General features: G+C 43.7%; 1 protein-coding gene across 3 annotated transcripts in view; it reads right to left on the bottom strand.

Annotated features, from left to right (window-relative positions):
• Window positions 1-15,207, bottom strand: part of RASGRP3 (RAS guanyl releasing protein 3) — a 107,509-nt gene extending 92,302 nt beyond the window's left edge. Inside the window, exon 1 of one of the 3 annotated variants that reach the window (XM_004765469.3) lies at window positions 14,903-15,207. The gene's annotated coding sequence lies outside the window, so the exon portion shown is untranslated. The remainder of the gene's footprint in view (window positions 1-14,902) is intronic. The other 2 variants (XM_004765467.3, XM_004765468.3) reach the window with 2 other exon arrangements.
• Window positions 15,208-16,371: the final 1,164 nt, after the last annotated feature.

Here is a 16,371-nt window from a genome sequence, read left to right as displayed (position 1 = left end):
AATAGAGGACATAGCTTCCAGAACACTAGAGGGGAGACCCGAGAATAACGAAAACTTGAAAAATCCAAAAGGAGCAGGACAGGCGAGGAAAAGAACCTCAAAGAGAAAATAATGCTCTTGACTCTTCAGAGCATTCGAGCCTGGCTGAACTCACCATGAAAATGCAGAGACTCTTATTAAATAAGAAGCAAAAGGAGGGACTCATTTTTAAATCAGTTCAGCCTCACAGGCACAGGGCGCACACGTGGGTGTGTGTACAGAAAATAGATCAGATATCTCCCCTCAACTCAACGTTTTAAAACTGCTTTTCTGAAGCCTTGAAATTCATGGAAGGAAAGTTTTTTATACCAAAAATAAGAAGGGGAACGGACTTGGTCGGGAGGGGAGAGGGTGAGGGAAGTGTCAGAGAGGCAAAGACAAGCGGCGAGTGGACAGCGTGTTTGTCTGCCAGGACCTCAGCGGAGGGGAGATGCAAGACACAGGGAGGTGCCCAGCGGATCCCGCAAGGGGCCACCCTTCCTACCTACAGTGCGGCCCTCCGCTGGCGTGGGGGCTCCCCTGGGGACCCTCGAGCTCCTCTCTCCAGAGGGTGTCTGAAGGTCCAGAGCCCTCCCCAGCCTGGCGGAGCCGGCACTCTTCGGCCACATGTGAACTCAACACGGCCACGCCAGACGGCACAATTCATCCATCCTTTCATGCAATCTGCAAAGCAGGGTAGATGGTTCTAATCCATCTTATCTGGAAAACAGATGGAAAATTCTTCCCAGAAGTTACTTCTTTAGTCTTATTCCAAAAAAAGGAGGCCACGTGGCTCCTCTGGCCCTGTGCACTTGGCAGCGCCCTCCCGGCCTCTGCGGATTGGACACGTGTTGGGGCGGCCGTGCAGGCGACGGTGGGGGAGACCCTCGGTGACGAGCGACACCTGTCTGCCCTACAGCCCGCTGCCCCGGAATGGCAGGCACCTCCACACATCCTTCCCTGCCCAGTTGTCTGGGAACCTCACGGATGGGGTGCTACCATAGAACTGGAATCAGAGGAAGAAAAGACAGACAAATCATACAAGACTTTATGATGGAGAACAAGCCAAGGGCTGTGGGAGGGGAGGTAGGCAGGGGATGGGCTAATGGGTGCCGCGGTATTGAGGAGGGCGCTTGTCCTGTTGCCCGCGGTCGGATATAAGTAAGCCATGAATCATTGACTTCTACTCCTGAAAACGAAACAAAACAAGACCAAAAAACAGGGTTTCTCCTACCAGCTCTGCCTTAATCTCGTTGAGCAATAGTGAGCCAGTCCACACCATTACCATTAGAGGTCCCCCTAATCATCAAGAAAGTGGAAATGACACTATCTGTCTCATAGGTCTTTCTGGAAAGCTAATAAAATGATGTACTTTGAAACCCACGGAGTTTCAGCTGACATCTTTGATGGGCCCAATGTGCCCACTCTTAGTGACAATCTCTTCTGCCCCTCCTACCTTTGGGACGGCTTTGGTATTTGGGGCAGTGTTCACTGGTCCAGGGATGGGCGCGTGTGATGGCGCGTGTGATCCGAAGGGGAGTAGTCTTTTTTTTTTTTTTTAAAGATTTTATTTATTTATTTGACAGAGAACACAAGTAGGCAGAGAGGCAGGCAGAGAGAGAGAGAGAAGCAGACTCTGCACTGAGCAGAGAGCCCGATGCGGGGCTCGATCCCAGGACCCTGGGATCATGACCTGGGCAGAAGGCAGAAGCTTTAACCCGCTGAGCCACCCAGGCGCCCCATGAAGGGGAGTAGTCTTAATACTTCTCTTGCTTTGGCCACAGTTGAGTGTTTCAGGGATGAACATCTGACTAGATTCAGGCAGATGATTCCCTAAACTATGAGTCCCTGCCCCATGCTTTTCAGACATGGAGCCAGAACATCCTTTTCAGTGGCCAAATCTTAAGACGCAAAACCTAGAACCTATTGGCACTCACATTATCTGCTTGGCCTATACCATTCTAGGAGATGAGGGGGAGTAGAGGGTTGGTGTTGATCTTCAATTAATTCTCTAGTTTCAGCTATAAAAAAAAAAAAATGTCTGCCCTCAGCTGGGCCCTATCCAAAGTGCTTTTATTTATTTATTTTTTTAAGATTTTATTTATTTGTTTGTCAGAGAGAGACAGAGAGAGAGAAAGCAAGCATGAGCACAGCAGGGGTAGCAGCAGGCAGAGGGAGAAGCCGGTTTTCTGCTGAACAGGGAAGTGCCTGACACAGGGCTTGGGGCTCTATCCCAGGACCCTAGGATCATGAGCCAAAGACAGATGCTTAACTGACTGAGTAGCCCAGGCATCCCAAGCTAACCATTTTTTTTTTTTTTTTGAAGATTGTATTTATTTATTTGAGAGAGAGAGTGTGCATGTGCAGGGGCAGTTGCAGAGGGAGAGAGAGAAGCAGACTCCCAACTGAGCAGGGAGCCCAACACAGGGCTCCATTCCAGGACCCCGGGATCATGACCTGAATCAAAGGCAGACGCTTCCCAGACTGAGCCACCCAGGTGCCCCCCAAGCTAGCCACTTTTTACAAAGATTTCAAACCAGTCTTCAAATTGGCCTCATTTTCACCTACAATTAATTTCAGGGGTGGCTGGTGCAACTAGTTCCTGGGTCGTGCACATGTGCTCTGGTGCAAAATGAATGAATTTTCTGATTTCTATTGTTGAATTAGTGATCAACTGTCTGTTTTCTAGCTTTCTAAATACTGTCTTATGACTTATTTATGACTTAAAAACAAAACAACACACCAAGCCCTGTGATCTCTTTGAATGGATCTCAGAAAGCAGAAGAGGAGTTAAATGTTTGTGTTACACCCTCCTTTAGCAGAAAACTCCAGGTCTGTACAATATACTTTCACTCTTCATCATACTCAACCCTCTTTGGTGGTCCCTGTGGGCCAGGCCTCCTCCAGGCTCTTTACCTAGGCCACCCTTCCCAGTCTTGTGCTCCGGATTTCAAAACTATTCCTCTTCCCACATGATATTCCTAAATTACAGGATTATATGCCTAACCCAGCTTAGAAAAGTCAACAGATAACCCAACTTTACGTCGAGGTATCAGGGATTCGACTGGATCCTATTTGGAATAGTTATGGTTTTTGAAAAGTGACTTGTGTTTCTTTGTATGTGTGTGATTTCAAAACTCATGTTCACCACAAGTGATCTGAAAAGTATAGAAAAGCACAGAGAAGAAAAATAAGATCAACTCTTACCACACTCTTCTTAAAATTTTTTTTTTCTTTATATACATGATAACCAGCATATGGATGTTCCCAGTCCCAGTGACGCTCTTATGCCTTATACCTCCAGGAATCTATAATTAAGTGGATGAGAGAAGAAACTCCTGGAAGATGAACCAACCAGGCATCTAACGACTGAATGAAAGAAATATCACCAAACATCTTGTGATAGAGAGCATGTTATAACACGTCGGAAGAGGCAAAGTTAGGAGACGCATTGTTGGCTAGGGTCTGGCAGAGAAAAGGAAAAAAAATAAAATGCTCTATTCTGCCCGATGGCCAGGTGTGTAAGGCTCAGCTTCACAAGCACGAGCCTCTCTTCCGAAAACGGCCCCCACCCTCTGGATTAGTCCCGGGACTTGCCTCTCAATGTTATACAGGACTAGACGAGGAATGGACACCTGAGGCAAGTTTAGGCCAGTCTGATAGTCAGATTCTTTCTAAAAAGAATTTGGAGTGGAAAGCAAGAGATGTATCCATTTCGATCAGCGCTTGAATAAAAAGAACCTTCAAATGAAGAGCGGATGGACATCCTCCATGCTGGGCTTGGTGAAGTCGAGACAGAAAGAGCAGCCGGGGTGGGAGGAGGTGAGCAGAGCCTCTGAGGAATGGGGCAGAAACCATCATGTTCCAGAATTCATGGCCTTCAGCTCTGGTCATCAAGTTTCTGGAGAGAGGCCCCTGCCATTCTCCACTTCATTACTTGTGTTTCCATGACGTACATGTTTTCTTATAACCAATGTAGCTCTGCTGAATGTATTTCCATTCCCTGAGCCTTGGCTAAGAGCCCAGGCCGTGTGCAGCCTTGTGTCAAGAGCTTAGCTAATGGACACCAGCCCCTCACGCAAGGGCCTTCCCTAGATAACAGCCTGCAGAGCGACAGGTTCACATCAGTTCCTCATAGGACTTCTCTAAAGACCCTTGGGATCAATAGTCTCCCCCACCTCCTAGGGCCTTCCCTCCTGCTATCCTTAGGTAAGACCTGGTGGAACTTACCAAAATCCACACTTTGTGGTTTGAATCGGCCCATCAGGCCTTAGCCCGGGAACCCCAAAGCAGGCCAACCACAGCCTCTGACAAAGGCGTGTGCTCAGGTCCGGGGCCCGCACCCCACCTTGACTTCCTTGTTTAGGCTCTCAAGGTATGCGGCGCGCTTCCCCCAGAACCTGTGAGTAGTAAATCTATTTCAGTTTCTGTTGTGGCCTTCTGTTTTGCTCACCATCCAGCAACTCTACAGGGCTCTACTTAACAAATGTTAACTTCACAAAGGGTAACACCGTCCAAGACAGATCCTGCTCTCACGAGTGTGGAGAGGTGAGTGTGGGGGAATGGGAGAGCCCGAGGGAAGGAAATCAGCTGGACGGCTACTGACAAAGTCCCCGGTTGAGGTAAAAAGGACAAAGAAGAGAAGCATTGGTGACAGGAAGGGAGGAGCTGAATGTGAGACACATTCAGCGGGAAGGATAATCTCCTGGGTTACCAGGAGGTGAAGAACAAGATGGAGGAAAGATGGCTCCAACCCAGATGGGATGATGTCACCGTCAAAGGAAAGAACACAGGGCGGCTGCGTAGCTCAAAGGAAAGAACACAGGGTGGCTGTGTAGCTGAGGGAAGAAGGGTTAAGATTTTTATCCTGGACGTGCTAAGCTTGAAGTGATGAAGGAACATCGAGTAGAAACATACGGACCAACACCTGGTCCTAGAATGCAGGCGACAATCCCCTTAAAGCCAGAGAAGCAAGTTCAGAGTTCTTTACATATGGAAGCCATGAACGAGCTCTCTGAGGGAGAAAGGATTTCGAGAGAAAAGGATCTCTGGTAAATGGCTGCGTTTGAGGGCAAAGAAAAAAGAAAACACTTGTCAGGATTGAAAGAAAACAGGAACAATGTGGCATCTCAGATTTCAATAGAGGACAACTTTAGGATATTAAATGGTGCAGGGGTCGAGAGGAATAAAAGTGGAAAGAGATTATTTCCTGCATCATTGAGAAAGTTTCTGACATTATACTTTCAGTGGAGTTAGGGACAGAGTGGCCGATTTAATGTGTTTAAAAATCTTGAAAGAGAAATGAGAAAACAAAGGTGTTATGTGCCAGAAGACACATTGAAAGCTTCAGCGGTAGAATCTGAGAATTCAGATGGGTAACTCATGAGGGCAGCAGATTTAGGTAGTCTGGGTCAGTTTCCACAGCAAAGAGAAACATGAAAGTTTTAAAGAAAACGTCCTAGAATCCAAAGAAATTGAGAGAGAGGATGGATTTATCAGACAGGAAGGTTAGGGGTCGTTTCAGATACAGGAAACACAGATGTGCATGTCCCAGCCGTGGCCTGCCTCTTTGAGCAGCACATGGCACAGCACCCACCCTTGGTCTCTGTTGGCCAACCTCCCTGCCCAGGGAGACAGCCCCAGGTCCCAACCAGAAGGAAGGACAGGAAGACGTTCTAAAGGAGAGAGGTCACAGGCATACTTGATCCTCCTGGACGAGGCTCCTGTTCTTGAGCTACGGACGTCATCTCCACTCACCTGCATGTCCTTGAATTCTCTTGTTGACTTGTGAAACCAACCAGTGGCCCTTGACCTTGCCCGAAGGGCAGTCAATGTCTCACTTTGTCACACACTCTTCATTTACTGGTGATGAGAAAAAGCCATGGTCCTATCCGCAAGATCCAAGAGCTCATGGCGCGCATGAGCAGCTCATGCAGAAAACAGAGTCAGAAAGTGCCCTCTAGGTGCAGAGACCGGCTGCACAAGCCTTGCTCCCCTCCTCTTTGCCACCCTGGAGACTGCAGGGGAAACACAGATGCAGGGTCCCTAGGGCTCTGCCTCCGTTTCCCCTCTGCAGAACTGAGCCATTGGACCCAATCTCCGTCTCATGGGCCCACATAATCTCCTTCACTGCAACTTTCTCTCCACCTTCCTTTCTACCAAATGTTACTTAGGAAAACCTCACCCTATTTGGGAACAAAAAAAGATCCTAATTATGGCTACACACCAAACGCAGCGCTAGACATACTTCATCCATAAGGAACGGGCAAATCTAAGGTTCAGACATGCAAATGAAAAGGCCATCTCCACCGGCAGGTCACAGAGGTAAGGCAGCCTCCTTAGAAAAGAATTCCACCTGTTTTCTCATTCTTCAGTGAATTTGCTTTCCTGCCGACATTAAGGGACAAAATAGGTATATCTTTTACACTTGTTCCCACACCCAGTGGGACACCTGGCATTTGCTACCTTCTCTACCAGTGTTTGTTGCTTCGGATATAAGGTGACGTGTGCCTTGATTCTACATATTCTTTTTTTGTTTTAATTATTCATAGGTTATTAATCTATTAATGGGATGTAATTATTAACATATTATTAATGTATTATGTAATATACTCATGTAGAAGTGATATATGAGTAACTGCATTTCATGATAAATGCATTGTAATAATTTAGCTAATACAGATTTATAAAAATTATAAATATATAACATATAATATATAAGAGATTTATATTAATCATGATTTAATAACGAATAATAATTTAATGTAATATATTGTGAATATAAATATATTGTAATAATTTCATTGTAAGTACACAGTATTTCATTTTTATTTTATTTATTTATTTTTTAAAGATTTTGTTTGTTTATTTGTCAAAGAGAGAGAGAGCATGCACAAGCAGGGAGAGGGAGAAGCAGACTCCATGCTGAGCAAGGAGTCTGACGTGGGACTCGATTCCAGGACCCTGAGATCATGACCTGAGCCGAAGGCAGACCCTTATCCAACTATGCCACCCAGGCGCCCCAGTACACAGTATTTTAGATGCACATACCCCATCACTATTTATGACTTTGTTTCTTTCTTTCTTTTTTTTTTATGACTTTGTTTCTGTGGGAAAAATGGAAAGTGAATTCAGAGGGCCAAGAAAATTCTTACAAACAGGCTTTTGGAGCACTACCAATTTGTAAATCACACCATAGATGGTCATTATTTACATTGTAATGTCTTTATGTTTTATTTTGATTTTTGGGTTTTCTGACTGCTTTCAATCTAGCTCTTATAAACAGACCCTCATAGAATAAGAAATAAACCCAAACTCTGAGGAGACCAGGGGACTGGGACTCTTTGCCAGGACTTCGGGGCTCTCCTCTCCAGCTCTCTGCCATGGGTGGGGCCACAAGAACCTACAGAGTCCTTTAGTTTGATCCACTTCCACCGGCTCTATTTTAGTATCCCCATATTTAGCACACACAGCTATATTTATCGCTCCAGCTGACTGGCATGCGAGTCCCCAGGGCATCAGAGTTATACAAGATTATTGAAGCTTACTTCCTACTCTTGAAATAAGACAATGCAGAATGCCGAAAAGACATCAGCAAGTGATCACAATGTTAGAAGGAGTGTGTGTGTGTGTGTGTGTGTGTGTCTGTGTGTGTGCGCTTGCGTGCACGAATTTCTAAAGGTTTCTTTCTTTGTACTAAGTTGTATGCATTATTAGAAACACAATATTTATAATGCTTCCTGGAAATACGTCTTAGGTTGTGTAATGAAATCTATTCCTACGCCTAAGCTCACTTGAAAACATTAAGAAGTAGGGCTTCTTACCACCATGTAACCCAGATTTCAAAAACGGGGAACTTTTTAACCTCTATTACCCTCTTCTTAATTGGGGCATCCATTAGTTACATGGTCTAAATGAACAGCTGAATTGTTCTAAAGGAAGAAACTCAAAAACTGCCAAGATTTTGCTTGCTTCTCAGTCCTTCAGTTTTAGCTGATTCCTGTAAGAGTGGCCAGCAGAATCGATCACAAAGGAGAAGACTGAGTCCTGAACAGATAGTAGGATCTCACAGACCAAGCTTCACATGCTATTGATATAACTCTAACTCTTCTGTTCAGATCTGCTGAATCCACTATCATGAGCCTCGTCCCAATGGGGATCTGTGCTAAGAGTAAAATACACTAACCTGATGTCAAAGACTTGGTCCAAAAAAAAAAAAAAAGTAGACTATCCCACTAATAATCTTTTATATTGATTATGTGTCAAAATGATGATGTTTTGATATGTTGGATTATATAACTACATTTTTAAGTAGGTAGAGAGGCAGGCAGAGAGATGGCGGGGAGGCGGGCTTGCTGCTGAGCAGAGAGCTCAAACTGGGCTTGATCCCAGGACCCTGAGACCATGACCTGAGCCAAAGGCAGAAGCTTAACCCACTGAGCTACATTTAAAAGACCAATTCTAATTGGGGGCACCGGAATGGCTCCAGTGGTTAAGGGGCCAACTCTTGATTTCTGCTCATGTTGTGATCTTAGGGTCCTGGTTTTGAGTGGCTCAATGTGGCATCTGCTTGAGATTCTCTCTCTCTCCATGCTCATGCTCTTGCTCTCTCTCTCTCAAAAATGAATAAGCTCTTTAAAAAATTAATTCCGTTTCTTTTCTTAGTTTCTTTCTTTCTTTCTTCCTTTCTTTCTTTTTCTTTTAAATGTGGTGACTGGAAAATACAGAACGACATTTGTGGCTCACATTTGATTTCTACTGGACAGCCCTGGTCTAGAAGCTTTCACAACAAACAGCAAGGCCTATAAGTGGTCTTTAAGATTGGAAGCCAGAGCTGCTGCAGAACTGTGCTTCCAATCAGGCTAACCAGAGGAGAATCTGACTTGGGATAAAAGTGAAAGCATGCCCTGTGTGTTTAGTTTCTCCACCCAAAGAATGTACTTCATTATTTTTTATTAACATATGATGTATTATTTGTTTCAGGGGTACAGGTCTGTGAATCACCAGGTTTACACCCTTCACAGCACTCGCCATAGCACATACCCTCCCCAGTGTCCATAACCCAGCCACCCTCTCCCTCCCCCCAGCAACCCTCAAGTGTTTTGTGAGATTAAGAGTCTCTTATGTTTTGTCTCCCTTCCGATCCACCCAAAGACTTTTAAGAGTACTCAACCTGACAGTGACATTACACTACGGGCACATGCCACTAGGGAAGAGAAATGTTACTGTAGTATATGCAACACCCGTCTTCCTTCGCTCTTTCCTAATCGATAATGCAGCCTTCATTTCGGCTCTGTGGTTGCTAACTGTGCCCATCCCACTAGCAAGTGAATCAAGAATTCACTTGCTTTGAGTTTCTATTGTTTGTTCCCCCAGCCGCTGCTTGTAAAAGGAAGACCAGGCATCCTTTCATGGAAAATAGAACTATGAATTTGATATTTTTACATTTAATAGAAAAATAAAGCTTTTAGAGTTTTAGGTATGGACAACCAATGGCAAGTTTATTATTAGAGAAGCACTGTTAGCAGACATACACACACACACACACACACACGGAAAAGTTCACACTGACCCCAAGTGTTGATATACACAAAAAGTTCAGTACAAAACCCTGATGTGGGATTACCAGATTACTGAATCAAAAGCATACGGGGGGGGGGGTGTCACTGCTGCCAGCAAAGAATTGTGTAACTGCTGGTAAAAACAACAGTGATTTCAGGAGTGGATTGAAAACAAAACAATGACATCTTTGTAATGTTCTGAAATTGTTGCAGGAATAAAATTGAGACTGGCTCCTTTGCATTTCCCAGTCCGATCTGCTGACCATCTTGTCTGCCCATAATTGTTTTCTGCCATTCATTTCCTCCAATTGTCAATTATTACTAAAACAATTATGAAAAAAAAAAGTGTGTGTCTTTGTTTCCTGTTGCTGATGAATATAGTGAAGTCACAGACCAGGCTAGTGCATCATAATCTTTTCCATTACAATGAATTATGCTGTCACAAACAGGATACAGCTCTTTACTGGGCAAAGGGGCCGTAAATGGGGCTGAATTAGCTCAGATGTTATTGTCAGCCATGACAGCAAGAAATCAACCCTGGGACTTAACTCTCCACTTTTTCTAAAACACACTGGTTTTGTTCCTGATTATAAGAGTAGTTAGTGCATGCTTATCTTGAAGAACATGTTTATCCTGGAAACAAAGTAGAAAATGAAAATCCCCATTATCCCACCAAGGAGAAATTCCTATTGCTAATATTTTGATATGTAAAATTTTAGGTAACTAATTTTCATATAAACATATACAATTGTTAGGTAAATGAGTTCGCACCATGTATATAATGTTTTGCCTTCTTTTTCACTTAACATTTACTAAAAACATTAACTATTTTAATTAATGGCTATGTGAAATTCCACATTGTGGAACACTATTTGACAATTTCCTCATTTTGTATATTTGTCCAAAATGTGTCCATTACAAATAGATACGCATTCTTTCACATACATTTTGGTCTCAATCTGTGAATATGTCCTTAGGATATATTCCTAAGAGAGAGATTACTCACTTTTGACTAAAACCTATACTGTGTATCTTAGAATAAAAGGCCTAGGAAACTTTCTTAACAATTAAAGCACCTATGTGAATTAAAAGCTTAATAACCAAACTTGATAATATGTGTCCTCCTAACAAGATAAAGAAGTGACATATTTTTCACGGTTACAAAGTTTAAGGTAAATCTGAAATGTATCTATTCAAAAGACCCTTCAGGCCAACCAACTGTAGGGGGTATATAATTCCACGAAGACCTTTTCCAGAATCTCCTAGCACAACGAGGCTCCAAACCATTTAGGAGCTCACAGATGTTTCTGCAGGGATTCTGTGAACTCTTGGTTTCCTAACAAGCTTGCTGCTAGACGGTGCTAGACGGGGCCAGCGCTGTCCCTGCCTGGCCTGGGCGTCGTTACCTAGGACGGCCACTAGAGGACAGCCGGGGACAGAGAAAGGAGTTTGTTGTTGTTGTTTTTAACACTCGAAGGCCTGTTTTTGGCATAATTACTCATCTGATAAGCAAGGAAAAGTAAAACACGAGGCACGGAAGGTAAAATCAATTTTGGAAATAAATAACCATGAAAGTAAAGAAATACGCAATTCTCCGAGTATACATGTTTCCCTTTTGGGGGAGATGAACCAAAAGGTGCAGAATTCTGAGAGCTACCAGTTAGAAAAAAATTAAAGACCAGGAATCCAGCTAAAAATCGGGTGACAGCATGAACAATTGGTGCCTTTAGATCCTTGCAGAGGCAGAAGGGGAATTCAGAGCTGATTGCTGGCTTGGGCCTCCTACGCACCTGCTTTTCACTCTCTCGCTAGCTAAGGAGTCATGGACAGATTACTTAACCTCTCCGAACCTCCATTTCCTCTTTTATAAAAGGTGGCTGGTGATGGAGCCTGCCCCTGGGAGGCTGGGAGCATCACAGAAAAGTCTTGGCATGAAGGAAATGCCCAATCAGGGCTGGCCCGTTGTGATCTCTTCTGCTTCTCTCCTTCCTCCTAAGCTGTTTCCCATTTCCAACTGCTCACTTAGGATTTCTACCTGGCTGTCCCATCAGAGCATCAAAGTTAAGACTTCTACAACCCAAATCCTCATCTCCCCGCCTCACTCCCTGACCTGCGGCTATCCCTCTGACTGGCTATTTCTTAGCATAGAAACGTAACCCGAAACACAACATTCTCTCTGATGCTTCCTCTCCTCCTGTAACCATCACCGATTAGTTGACGAAACATGTCGATTTGTTCTCTAATGCGTCTCCATCTGGTTTCCATCTGTCTGCGGTCACCAGAGCCCAGGCCTTGGCAACCTGCTCTCTCTGCCCCACCAGGTCCTGTCTTGAACAGGCAAATTCTATTGATGTCATTTCCCTTTCCAAAGCCCCGCAATGGCTTCCCAGTGGCTTTAAATTAGATTCTAAGCTCCTCTGTCCGGCATCACAGTCACACCAGTCTGACCCCGAACCTCCTCCAGATGCCTCTCTCTGGCCTCATATGCTCACTGCCTCAGCCCCCGCCAACGGTTGATGCACAGCTTCCTACTATGGTTGCCTGATTTAGGAAATTAAAGCAGAGGACACCCACGTATGTGTGAATTTCAGATAAACAACAAATAATATTTTTGAACATGTATGTCCCGTGCAGTGGCTACACACACACACACACACACACACACACACACCCCTGTGCAATAGGACAGAGATATACTTTAAAAAGTTCATTGTCTAGCTGAAATTCACATTTAACTGGGAATCCTGTTTTCCGTCTGGCAGTCCTCTTCCTTGGGTACACCAAGAATATTGCTGTCCCACTGGCCTGCGCAGAGGCCCACATACACAGCTCCAATCCTGTTCTGGACACGCTTGTCTCTTTTGTCATCAGCTGTTCTGCCCTGCGAGTCAACTCAGCCTCAGAACTCCAGGAAGCCCGCCTGGACTAGGATTTACCCAGTACCCACCATCTACATCGTTCATTTAGTTAATACGAATCAAGAAGTTGGTGTCAGGGGCTTTGTGACTTACATAATTCCCTTTCTCTGAGTAAATGCTGAGTTAGCAAAGGTAAAGATTGCCGGATAAGGAGGAAAACTCAATCAATATGCTTTGGTGGCGTGTGCTGTTGTTAACCTGTCACATAGGGGTATGGGGGGGGATGAGAAAACCTCCAGAGACCACTTATCACAGACAAACTAAAACCATAATGGGACCCCCTCCATGGCACCTGGCCAGGTGGGTGCGGCCGCTTGGCCTTAGCATGCTTCTCCCCACACTCCACACCAACACATCCCACAAATTGTGCATCACATGCAGTGACTTTGCCGGCTCTCAACACTTCGCACTATCTCTTCAATAATCTGATTTCCCCTGTATTTAAATGGGAGGGCCAGAGGTGGCTCTATCATGAGACCTATATACACAGAGCAATCATAAGAGTCACGTTGGAAGCCAAGCGATACATCTCTATTTAACAGAAAACCTAAAAAAAGTTTTTTTTTTTTTTTTTTTCAAAAAATTGGGTAACTCTACCTTCAAATAGTCTGAGGAGCTTGAAATTACATCAAGAAACCAGTGAAACGATTCAACAATCCTCCCCCCAAATCTATTTTAAATGACTGGGATTTCATGAATATATTTATAATCATCTGTGGGGCCTCCAGAAACCAATGACCCACCATAAGGTTTCTAAAAGTGAAAAAAATATACACTTTTAGAATAAAAAGCATAATGCCAAATTTTCTCTATTATTTAAACCTTCAACAGTATTTAAACCATTTTTATTCTCGTAATGTAAATATACAAATGTGTCAGATGAGAAAGTTGTTTTGAAACCGTTAAGAGCAGGGAGTTCAATGTTCCCAGAAATGAAGATCACCGTCAGCACCATCTCTATCACTAGACCCACGTGGAGGGGCAATTAAAGACGTTACCTGGGGCTTCACTTTGCAGAAGTGAAAGAAAACAGATTCAGAAATAACTTTGCAGCACAGGAATGTCTTGGAAATGCATGCTAAGAGTTTGTCTCTTCAGATCTACCATATTTATCCAGATTAATTTTATTTCCCTCTTTCTTTGTACAGTTGAAGTTCAAGGAAGAAAACTGTTCTCCCTAGTCAAGAATACCACGCTTGAGTACAGTTTCCAAGGAATGAATTCTAATATTCTAATTAAAAAAAAAAAATAGCCCTTAAATTCTCCTAGGAAAGAGAGCAGCCAGCGGACTCCACGTGGAGACAGATCCGTGTCCTGGCGTCCTCTCCCAGTCACAATCTGGTGACCTCAGCCTTGCTGGCTCCCAGCTTTGCTATCTCCTTGCGACAGATTCTAAACATACCAATCTCAAACTGGGATAAGGCAAAATAACAGCAACACGTTTCCTTCTGCTCTTTCTTGTCAACAGACCACAAGAAACATATTCTTTTGTTGTCCTTGTGACAACATTAATCAAGTTCCGCCAGGACACAAACGTGGGTATTCTCAGCAGTGGATGCAAATACGGTGCATCTTGTAAACAAACGTACTTGTTTGATGGCAAGGAATGTTAAAAGAATTTAGAATGGCCCTAAGGAGCTTTCCAAGTTTTTGTGGGTAGCATCGACTGTTCTTGGATTTAACCCTTTCCACCTTTCTTCTTCCAAACCCGGGGGGCAATTTTCAGGTCACTCAGAAAATGTATGCGACACGATTGTTTTGAAATCACCACTTAAATGTAAATAGTTATTGCGAACAGTTTCTATCACTGGAGCTGGTCAGTGATGTTTTTGGTGCTTCTGGAAGGTTCTCCTTTGTCTGAAAATGAATGTCCAGGAAAAGAAGCTCTGTGTTAAAAACAACAACAACAACAACAACTTTCTCTCTGCTTACTTTTCTGCCAAATTTAACTTTTAATTAAAGCAACTTTTCTAAAGTTGACTATGTTTGCTTGCGAGCCAATTTAAATGTATTCTAAGCCAGGAGTGATGGAAGGAATGGTACACGGATTATTAAGCAGCGATTTGAAAGGACTGGACAGACAAACTCAAGAAATTATTTTTCAAAAATGATCTTTAGTAAAATTATTTATACTATTTACTCCCTGGTGATGATGAAGCAGAAGAATACTTTAAAGCTATCTTAAGGAAACAACTACGATTTCAAAAAAAAAAAAAATTATCATTGTTAAAAACTGAAGAAGTCATGATGGAGACTGGTTTCTGCATTTCTTCAGAAATAGAAGCAAGCTTCTGAGCTCTTCGTGAGGCCGTGCCCTCACAGGATACACACTGTCTCTGTTTGACACCCGTTGCTCCCGATACGCATGTAGACACAGCAATGGTTGGTCTTAAAAATGACACTTACCTTCATTCACAGATGTGGACTCTTTTCCAGCTTATTCCTCTGTTGAACTATCTCTTTCCGCTTCTCCAACCCCTCCCGAGCGTCTCTTCCATGCATGCAAAGTCTTAGAGATTTCTGTCCTGTCTTCTAAAACGCTGCCATCACCTCCACTGCACCAGCACTGGTCCAAAGTGGGAAGAGGAAAAAATTTCAAATTTGCAAGCTGTTTACGCCTCAGGACGACAGTGAAGCTGCTAAGCTTTGAGCTCAATGAATTAAAGGTTGTTTGGCTACATGGCAGGCACACTTCCTCCTATTCTTTCTGAACTTAGTTTTCCTGCCTCCCCTGGAGCTTTTTCCTTTCCTGGGCTATAAATAGGCTGGTCGTAAGAGCACGGAGGAAAGAAGAAGGCAGGAAATGTATTTGATTTCAAAAAGCAGTCTGAGGTGTGTGTGTGCGCGTGTGTGTGCGTGTGTGTGCGTGTGTTTCTTTCAAGTGAATACCAATAAACAAGCTAAGGGAAATTCAGCTTTGGTCACAGTACCATAGTCAAGTTTAACTTCCTATCATCTTGGTTGTGCTAAATTGACATTTCCCACCACCAAAGCTAGGGGTTGGAGATGTACCATTTTCTATATAAGATACCATCCACAAACCTGTATCACCTTCGTTTCCCAAGGGAATGATCTAGAAAATGAAACTCCTGGGGGAGACGAGGGAGGGGGCAGACGATAGGGATTGCCACACTGATTTCTTTTCATCCTTTTGGAGGCAAGGTTCAACAACAGAAGGTATCAGCAGGTGGATGAGAAAAGTAGATGCTTTGCCTTACAAGAAACAAGGAAGCGAAGTTTATAGACTCGTCCTCCATTGGCGTTAAACTAGAGGCGGTCCGCAGTTTTGCTACTCAAAGTTGTTTGACTTCTCTCATAGTTACAGATGCCATAAAATAAAAATTAGACCTCATTTTTCACCTATCAGATGGACAAATCCAAATGTTGATATTGCCTGATATCATTCAAGTGGGGAGAAGTAAGAATCCCCATAAGGCCGATGGAAGTACCAACGGGCATCAAGCACCCTATGGAGGGCAATTCTCAACTGCTTTCAAAATGTGACGCTCACCTACTCTAACAAAATACTTAAACATGGCTGATGTGGCGAGTGGGAGAGCAGAGCTGGAATGTGGCGACAGCTCAGTTTATGATAGATACATTGAGTGCTCTTTGATTTTTTATAATGTGCATCTCGTGCTTGAAAAACTTACTAATTTTCAGGAAGCCTCGATGGTTCAGTTGGTTGAGCATCTGCCTTCGGCTCAGGTCATGACCCCAGGGTCCTGGAATTGAGTCCTACATCAGGCTCCTTGCCTAGCAAGGGCGGCATCTTTTCCCTCTGAATGCTGCTCCCCCTGCTTGTGAGCTCTTTTTCTCTGACAAATAAATAAATAAAATCTTTAAAAACTTACTAATTATAAAGAGAGAATTTT

The sequence above is a fragment of the Mustela putorius genome, unplaced genomic scaffold, assembly GCF_011764305.1.
Source record: "Mustela putorius furo isolate JIRA1106 unplaced genomic scaffold, ASM1176430v1.1 tig00000281_pilon_pilon_pilon, whole genome shotgun sequence".
Taxonomy (NCBI): Eukaryota; Metazoa; Chordata; class Mammalia; order Carnivora; family Mustelidae; genus Mustela; species Mustela putorius.
The sequence above is the reverse complement of the archived record's forward strand: the minus strand, read 5'-3'. Positions and strand labels throughout refer to the sequence as shown.